At 35.7% G+C, this 10232-nt stretch overlaps 1 pseudogene; it reads right to left on the bottom strand.

Moving 5' to 3' along the window:
- Positions 1 to 8416: 8416 nt before the first annotated feature.
- On the bottom strand, positions 8417 to 9423 carry LOC141574847 (kunitz-type protease inhibitor 2 pseudogene; annotated as a pseudogene).
- Between the last annotated feature and the right edge of the window lie 809 nt (positions 9424 to 10232).

Below are 10232 nucleotides of genomic sequence, written 5' to 3'. Positions count from 1 at the left end.
TGTCTTCTATGTCTGTGAGTCTGTTTCCGTTTTGTAAGTAAGTTCGTTTGTATCATTTTTTAGGTTCCACATATAAGTGATATCATATAATATTTGTCTTTCTCTGTCTGACTTACTTCACTTAGTATGATAATCTCTAGGTCTACCCATGTTGCTGAAATGTCATTATTTCATTCTTTTCCTTTTATATGTTTGAGTAGTATTTTATATATATTTACACACACAAACACAACATTTTTATACAATCAACTGTTGATGGACATTTAGGTTGCTTCTATATCTTGGCTATTGTAAATAGTGCTGCTACGAACACTGGGGTGCATGTATCTTTTTAAATTAGAGTTTCCTCCAGATATATGCCCAGGAGTGGGCTCTCTGGATCATATATGGTAACTCTATTTTCAGTTTTTTAAGAAATTGCCATATAGTTTTCCACAGTAGCTACACCAAATTACATTCCCACCAGCAGTGTAGGAGGGCTTTCTTTTCTCCACAGCCTCTCCAGCATTTATCGTTTGTGGACTTTTTAATGATGGCCATTCTGACCTGTGTGAGGTGATACCTCATCGTAGTTTTGGTTTACATTTCTCTGATAATTAGTGATGTTCAGCATCTTTTCATGTGCCTTTTGGCCATCTGTATGTTTCCAGTCATCTTAAATTTCACCAAATATTGGGAAAAGTGAATATATAAATTTGGGTCCATTATGTTCACTGAGGCCCTGAAACCTGTATGTGGAAGAGTAGGGTAGATGTTTGTTGATTTACAATAAATAATGCACAGAGGAAGGAAGGTGCTTAAATTTACTCACAGGAACTTACTTCCAGTTGAATAGCATATAAGCAAACATATATACTATTGCTGCCTATTGAGATTTTTCTGTTTGTAGACTACCTTCAAATAGATTATTGACATCAAGAGCAAGAATATTTTGGTTCTGGTAGTTCAGTGTGCTCTTTTTTCTTTCCCTTTGTATATGAAGAAGAAAATGTGGTTAGCATTGCTGGTCAGTAGATAATAGACCAAAAATAGTGAGACAAACTCTTTTAAGCCTATCTGCCCTGTCATCTCCAGTATACAACATCAAACTGTGAGTCAGAGGAACAGGAGGCAAGTTATGAAGCACTGAAGCCCAAATCACACCATATGTGATGCGATGCTATAGTGAGAAAATCAACTGTTGAATTTATTTAACAAACTCCAGAAACCCATGGTTTGAAGAATTCTTAGTAGTTATGTACATATAGAAGTGTGTATATTAATATTCTATATTTACATTAAATTCATACTTTAATTAAATAGTACTTATATTGAATAATGTTCTTTAATATAAATTGAAAGAAAGCACAATCACTAGAATTAGAGATATGTTCTGTTCAGTTATTGCTAACAAAGAATAACAAACATTTAGGTGATAATTTGGATGATTGATACATAAAAAATGTGTTTATTGAAATATATTTTTAAAAGGTCGATCCTTCTTTTTAATTTTACTGTATTTTGTGGATTGCTTATTTCATTACTAATCTCATTCTGCATTCATAGACTAAACCAAGGTTATAATGAAAAAACAAGTGATAATAAAGTACGTGAGAACTGTCTATGTGGCCAGCACCTATTTAACTCTCACATTAGTTCTACAAAATAAGTGCTGTAATATTCATATACAGATCAGGAAATGGAGATTAAGAATAGTATCAAAAGTTGCACAGCAAAAATTCAAGTTCATGTGGTCTGACTCCAAAGTACATGCTCTTAAACACAACACTTTGCTGCTTTAAAATTGCACATAAATTCCACCACTTTTCTCACCTGTAGCGTTCAACAATGAAGGGACACATAGAAAAGAAAATGAAAGAGGAAAGCTTTCATATAAACAGATTTGAAAGCAACATGGAGAGGAAATTCAACTGATGCAATTAATAGTAACTTTCCAGGATTTTTGCAATACCCACAAGATAATTTCCTGAACATCAGTAGTAACCATTAATCTAAATGTTTGCATATTTTGCCACCTTCCATATTCTTTGCACATGGGGCCTTCACTCTTTCTGACATCTTGAAGAGTTTACACATCTGTGATCCACAATCAGCATGAAGGATAAAAGTAAGTCTGGTGAAATTAATTTCCTAGATACTTTATAAAAAATCAATGAGTTCTCAAACTAGTGGAAGAAATAGGATTTTTTCTGAGAAAAGTTGTGATCCTGTACACACACACACACACACACACACACACATATACATACATAAAAAAACTGCTGTCATGTAAGCAGTTGATAAGTCTGATTATTTGTTGGGCATTTATTAGAGAGAAGAAGATAATGAATTAGAAAAGGCATCTTCATTATTCATTCATTTATTCTTCAATTTATGATATATTTAAAAGCCTCCTTACTATTCAGAGTGAGGCAAGGCACTGTTCTCAGCATTTAGGATACAAAAGTGAATCATAGAGACATAGTCCCCATTTCCATGGTATTAATAATCTATCTCACAGGAAACCTCAAAATAGTAGTCAAGAGATGATAAAGGCCTGATCTAGAAAGATAGATTAAAAGGAAGTTCAGATGTGAAAAATGTTAAGGAGGAAAACGCAAAGCCTTAAGAACTAAGGGTAAAAAATAAAGAGGGGAATAAAATTAGTCAAAAGAGAAATCTGAAAGAAAATATTTTAAAATCTTCTTTATTGAAACATTTCATGACAAATTAGATCTGAATGACTATATCACCAAAATGATCAATTACATCTAAAAGTAACAATTGGCATTGTGAGACTCTAAAATCACTCTAATTAAATCAGGTCAAAAACAGTTACTCTTGTAATCAGTCTTGTATTAAGCATGCATTTTTCTCTTGAGAAAGTCAAAGTACTCTTATCCTCCACACATCCATGAGGGGTAGAAATGAAGAGATTGTTCAGAGTTAAACAGACAATATAAGGGATCTTATTCTTGAATGCCTTCCTTCTGCTCTTCCTTTATGTTCCCAATAAAATACGTGCATGGAGTACATCTTAAACAAATTCTTAAGTTTAGAAGAATTTAGGGCTATACTTTACTACAATTTTATGATAAATTAAGCTACATGATGTGGAAAGGTATTATCTAAGAGAGAGGTATACTCAGTGACTTGAAAAATTACAACATTCCAAATGACATTCCAAAAAAATATGCACACCTTTTACTTCAGGCCAAATTGCTAACCTCTTTTATAGTTGAGGAAGCTCAGTTCAGGAAAAATGGTCCCACTAGGATGAAGAAGATAGTACAAAAACACAACAGTTGACACTGGGTCAAGTGTGCGGCTTGATTTATGCTGTCTGACATAGGCTTATGGCTTATGATCAGGAAGTCTGTAGGAGAAAACAGCACTAATTTTACTGACAAGAAAGCAAAGGGGAAAAATCAGAAGTAGGGTGAAAAGGCTCTAAGATGAGTAATAATAGTGCAGGGAAATAGCACTTACTCTGCTAGTCTGTAAACATAAAATCTAAATATAATGTTGCACTTTTGAATTTCAGTAAATACAATGGTTAAATTAGAAGAAATGAGAACATTAAAAATTTCATAGAAGAATAAAGACTGGAAAACTTCATCTCAAAGATCCTGAGACAAATAAGCATCTGAAAAGGATTTATTACAGAAACCAGAAAAAGGACTGAAAGCTAATAGGACTGAGAAGTAATAATGCCTAGAGATTAACAGCACAGACTCTGAAGCATGACTACTTGGTCTGGAATCTGACCACACTACTTACCAGCTGTGACTCTGAGTAAATTAAGGGTAATTAAAAAAACTCAATTTACCATGAAGTAATTAATGTATGACTTGTAGAAATGAAGACTGTAATCTCTACCCTAGTTTTCTTTATTGCCATAGCCTGTGAATATTTATATAGTTTAACTATTTTTACCTTCTGCCTAAATATTCACTGATTAAGATACACTGTGATGCTTCATTTTGTGATATGAAAAATAGTGAGTTGATAGTATGTCAGAACTAGAAGCAGTGACTTATAATACATTGTGGATGGGTCAATGTGTCTTGGGCAAAATGTACAATATTTGCATTAAATCAGTTATAAACAGTTTTAATTATGCAGAGAAGCATGTACCTGGGCGTTGGGCAGCCGAAGTGGTAAACTACATTGGGAATTTTTGCTAGTGATGTTGATGAGTAACTAGAGCCTTTTTCCTGCTACCTTCGGACTTTGGCATCCAGCTCACCAGTATGTGACTAAAGCTAAGCCAGTCAAATTATATCACTTAGAATAGTGAGCCTGCAGTGAATATCTGACTCTGACTCTGGTGTTAATAACCTAAAATAGCAGTGAAAGTTTAGGATTCATTCCACCAATCATAGTTTGAGTACACTGAAGACAGTGACACTGTAATCAAAGGCCCAACAGTGTTGTCTTAAGTATCCACTGAGAGTAGTAACCCAGCTATGGCGGTCAGTTTTGTGCTGCACCATAAACAGAGCTGCTCTGGAGGTCTTTGGGAGACGTCACTGTGTTCTCAGCTTTTCTCTTTCCCCTTCCACTTTCTAGGTGTTTGTTTTAAAAGGTTTTCCATACATAGATTCTGTGAGCTTCATCTTATACTTTCGATAATCCATCTTTTAATTATATTAATTGGAATTTATTTCTGCAATTTATAGCTAAGAACTATGACACATGAATAGATTAAGAATAATATATGTGGGTTGATTGCAGGTTGCAAATAAATCTGAAAAGTTTTAAAATAACAAAGTCACCTATGTGGGAACAAAAATGACCAGCCCAAGATTTTCTGACAAATAAGATAACTAACTTATAAGTAAACCTAAAAAATCACTTGTGGAAATATTTTATGATCATTTTCTTTTTCTAAATTAAGAATTTGGTGTTTTAGAGCAGTTTAAGGTTCACAGCAAAACTGAGGGTAAGGTACAGAGATTTCCCACACATATCTGCCCTCAAACATGCATAGCCACCCTCATTATCAGTATCCCCCAGCAGAGTGGTACATTTGCTACAATTTATGAACACTGACACAGCATAATCACCTAAAGTCCATAAGTCCATAATTTATATTAGAATTCATCCCTGGTGATGTACATTCTGTGTATTTGGACAAATGTATAATGACACATATCCAACAATATACTATACAGAATAGTTTCACTGCCCTAAAAATCCCCAACAACAGCAGAATAGCATCTTCTTCTCAAGTGCACATGGGACATTCTCCAGGATAGATCATACGGTAGGTCACAAAACTATTCTCAAAAGATTTAAATACTCAAAAGATTTAGATGACACATATATCATTTTCTTTGATTACAACAGGGTGAAGTTAGACATCAATAACAGAATGAAAATTTTTTTAAAAAATTAGTAACATGTAGAAATTAAACAACACACTCTTAAAATCCAAAGAATAAATTGTAAGGGAAATTAGAAAATAAAGAAGAATGAAAACAAAAATGAAGCATGCCAAAATACAAAGACGCAGTGAAAGCAGTACTCAGAGGGCTATTTACAGCTATAAATGTCAACATTAAAAAGGAAAAAGAAAAAAACTCTCCAATCAATAAACTAAATTTACACTCAAGAAAAAAAGAGAAAATTTCAGCAGACCTATAACAAGAGATTAAATCAGGAATCAAAATCCTCCCTACAAAGAAAAGTCCTGGACCAGGTGGCTCTACCCATGAATTCTACTAAACATTTAACTAATTATTAACACCAATCATTCTCACCCTTTCCAAAAAATTTTAGAGGTGGCAATACTTCCTAGATCATTTTTTGTTGCCAGCATTACTCTGATACCAAAACCATATAAAGACATCATGAGAAGATAAAACTACAGACCAATATTTCTTATGAATATGACGCAAAATCTTCAACAAAATATTAGCAAATAAAATCCAAAAACATATTAATAGAATTATTAGCCATGATTAAATGAGATTTATACCAGTACATGCAAGAGTGGTTCAGCATAAGTAAATCGATGAAGGTAATACATCACATTAACAGAAGTGGAGCAAAAAAAACTATATAGTTATCTAAATTGACTCAGAAAAGGCTTCTGACAAAATGTAACACTCTTCCCTGATAAATACTCTCAGAATACTGAAAGTAAAGGTAAAATTTCTCAATATGATAAAGGGTATTTATGAAAAACTCAAAACTAACATCATACACAATGGTGAAAGACTGAAAACTTTCCCACTATGATCATGAACACAGATGTCCATTATTACTGCATTCAACATTGTACTGGAAGTTTTAGTCAGAACTATTAAACAAGAAAAATAAATATAAGGCTTCCAAATTAGGAAGATGAAAAATCATCTCTACTCATAGATGACACAATTTTATATATAGAAACCCCCCCAAAAATTCATAAGAAAGCTAATAAACAAATTCAACAAGGTTGCAGGGAAAAGATCAACACACAAAAATCACTTGTGTTTATATACACCAGTAATAAATAACCCAAAATGGAGATTAAAGAAGAAATTCTATTTACAGTAGCACCTGAAAAATTAAATAATTAGAATTAAATATAACCAAGGAGGTGAAAGACTTGTATGCTGCAAACTAGAAAACAGCTGAAAGACGTTAAAGAAGACCTAACAAATGGAAAGACATCATGGTCATGGAGTGAAAGAGTTAATACCCAAAGCAATCTACAGATTTAACACAACCTCTATCAAAGTTCATTACATTCATTGTTTTGGCAAAAAAAAAAAAAAAAAAAAAAAAAAAAAAAGGAAAAGCCAGTCCCCAAACACATACAGATTTGCAAGGGTCTTGATTAGCTAAAAACAATCTTGAAAAAAAAGAATGTTGAAGAACTCACTTCATAATTTCAAAACTTACCATAAAGCTACACTGGTTTAAAAGATACTGTACTAGCATAAGGGCAGACATATAAACCAAAAGAATAGAATAGAGAGCTCAGAAATAAATCTTCACATAACAAATGGTCAATTTATATTTGACAAGAGTGCCAAGACTATTCATTGGGGGAAGAACAAATCTTTTCAACAAATGGTTCTGGGAAAAATGGACAAAGTATAAATCTGGACTTTACCTACCATTATAAGAAAACATTAATTAAAAAGAGATCTAAAATGTAAACTCAAGAGCTAAAACAATAAAACTCTGAGGAAAAATAATGGAGAAAATCTCCATGATACTGAGTCTGTCATTGACCTATGAATATGACATCAAAGCAAAAGTAACAAAAGAAAAAAATAGACTAAGCTTTATTAAAATTAAGAACATTTATGCATCAAAAAGCAAAAAGATAATATAATGAATGAGAGAAAATATTTCAAATTAAGTGTGAGATTAATATCCAGATTATATAAAGGATCCTTTTAAAAATACAATAAACAGCCCAAATAAAAACTGGTTTGAAACAAGATTTTCAACAAAAATAAACAAGTGACCAATTGCTTGTGAAAAAAAATGCTCAACATCAGTAGTTATTAGAGACTTGCAAATCAAAACCACAATAAGATACTATTTCACACCTGCTAAGATGGCTAAATAATAAAATAAGTAAGTAAATAAAAAGCTCCAGTATAACAGTTGTTGGTGAGGATGTGGAGAAACTGGATCACTCACGCATTACTGTGGACAACAGAAACTGGTAGTCACTCGGAAAACATTTCAGCAGTTTCTCAAAAGATTAAAAACAGAAGTACCATATGACCCAGCAATTCTACTCCAAGGCATATATCTTAAAGAATTTATAGCAGGGACTCAGATATTTGTATACCAATGTTCATAGAGGCACTGTTCACAAAAGGTGGAAACAACCTGCTGTCCATCTTCAGATGAACAGATAAACAAAATGTGGTCTATGCTTCATTGGAATATTATTCAATTATTAAAAATAATGAAGTTTTATTTTATTTATTTTTAATTTTAGAAGGGAAGCCCCTTTTTATTAAACTTGTACATCTTACTTTCTTCCTTTCAGAATCCTAATAAAAAACTTATGTTTCTGCTTACTTAAAAAAACCAAAAAACAAATGAAGGAAACTATTAAAACATCACTTTTGTGATAGGAAAGGAGAAAACAAGATTCAACATAAGTATAGAAAACTGTATCAGGAGCAAAGAAATAATTCGAAGAGGAGCTTACTTCAGTCTAGGGCCAGACCACCTGCACTGCACACACAGCCCTAACCTAAGAGGATTTCCAAAGCAAACCAACCCCAGGAGACCAGGGAGCAAGCCCTAAGAAGTTTGTTACATCTGAAGTAACAAACAGAAAACGAATGATCGCACAAATACAAATCACTTTATTTGAAAAAAGTACACACGCATTCAACACTTGTCTCCCCTCCCTTCCCAGGCTCTCTTTAATCAACAGCTGGTGGAGGAGGGCAAACCCTTAGCGACAGGGCGTTCACAAAATGTATGTGTTCTTTGCCAGTTGCCATTTGTAGTCCCCGGAAACCCAGAAGGTGCGGAGGGTGCACTCCTGGTGCCAGTGTGCCACCCTGATCAGGCAGACTATGGAGGCTCCCAAGAGGATCAGGACCATCACGGACAGCCCTGCCAGGACCACCATCACTTTAGTGCCGTGGGGCAAGGCAGGATACAACTCCTTGCCGAAGCAGCGCTGCATGCACTCCTCCTTGGAGGGGTAGCTGTTTTTATTGCACTGGCACCCTCCATAGTTGAAGTTGTCAAGAGTTCCTCTTGGCATTAAAGTACAAGTGTGGGAAGGCTGCACGGCAAGGCCCAGTGACCGCCTTGGCAGTGCAGTATTCTTCATAGTTGAAAATATCACTGGAGAGGTCACCAGCATCCTGATTTCTAAGAACACTTGGGACAGAGGAATCTGCTCCATTCCTGCTGGTGGCTGGACCATCGATGGTGTTTTCTGTGACACCAGCACATTTTGCAAGACACTCCTCCTTGGTCATATAATTATCATCATTCCCTTCACAGCCTCCATACACAAACTGCTGGCAGTATCTGTCAGTGACATTGTAGGACCACCTAGGGATGGAGGCCCAGCATCTTCCCACTATTTTCAAACTTGGCAAAATTCGTGGACAACACATTCTCCATTGGCAGCCTCAGCCCCAGAGAGGAGCAGCGCTGCCAGCAGAGCAAGGAGAACCCAGCACCACTTCGGCCTACACAGCTGCGCCAAGACAGGCTCCACCTGGCCGCACGCCACCAGCCGTTGGGGTCTCGGGATCAGGTGCTGGAAGGGCATTTCCACGCACGTACACTGGAGCGCCTCGCATTCAGGTGCGGGTGCTCGCAGATGGTCCCGGGGTGTGGTGCTGGCTCTTGCCATGCAGGAGATGTCCGGGAAGCCCTTTTCTCAGAAGTTAGGTGTGTGGACACCCTGGCTCCTTTGCCCATGATGCTTCAGTCCGCTCCTCCCTCACCCCTGACTCTCCCCCAGTTCAGAACCCCGCTGCACCCACAAACGCTTGGTGGGCGCTAGAGGCAATGGCGGCCGCTTAAAAGCAGCTACCCAAGGTGGCCCAAGAATGAAACTTTAATGTATGCTACAACACAGACCTCATAATCATTGTGCTTCGAGAAGTAAGCCAGATATAGAAGGACAAATATTGTATGAGTCTACTTACATGAGGAACCTAGAATAGGCAAATGCATAGAGACAGAAATAATAGTAGTATTTTACCTGGGCTCAGGGGGAACAGGTGTTACTGTTTTCATGAGTATAAACCGTTTTGGAGGATGATGAAAAAGTTTTGGATATAAATAGTGGTGATGGTTGCACAATATTGCAAATGTATATATAATGCTACTTAGGTATACACTTAATGGTTAAAATGATAAACATTGTGTATATTTTGCCACAAGAAGACAACAAAACAACACATTTATTATCTCCCAGTCTCTTCAGTCTTTCATAAGATTGCAATCAATGTGCTGTCCAGCACTTAAGTCTTATCTAAAGGTTCTACTGGGAAATAATCTGCTTTCATACTCATGTGTGATTGTTGGCTGGTTCAGTTGCTTGAGGGTTACTGGATTGAGAAGCTTAGTTCCTGACTTGCTAGTGGCTCATGCTCAGTTCCTTGCCACATGGGTTTTTCAGAATGGCAGACTGCTTCATCAAAGCCAGAAAGAAAGGGAGAGTATGTTGGAAAAACAGAAATCACAATCTTTTATAACCTAATCACATGAGTGACATCAGTGACATCTCATCATCTCTGTCATATTTTACTGGTTAA

Source organism: Camelus bactrianus, chromosome 23 (genome assembly GCF_048773025.1).
Source record: "Camelus bactrianus isolate YW-2024 breed Bactrian camel chromosome 23, ASM4877302v1, whole genome shotgun sequence".
NCBI classification, from domain to species: Eukaryota; Metazoa; Chordata; class Mammalia; order Artiodactyla; family Camelidae; genus Camelus; species Camelus bactrianus.
Note: the sequence above shows the minus strand (reverse complement) of the source record. Positions and strands in the feature narration are given on the sequence as shown.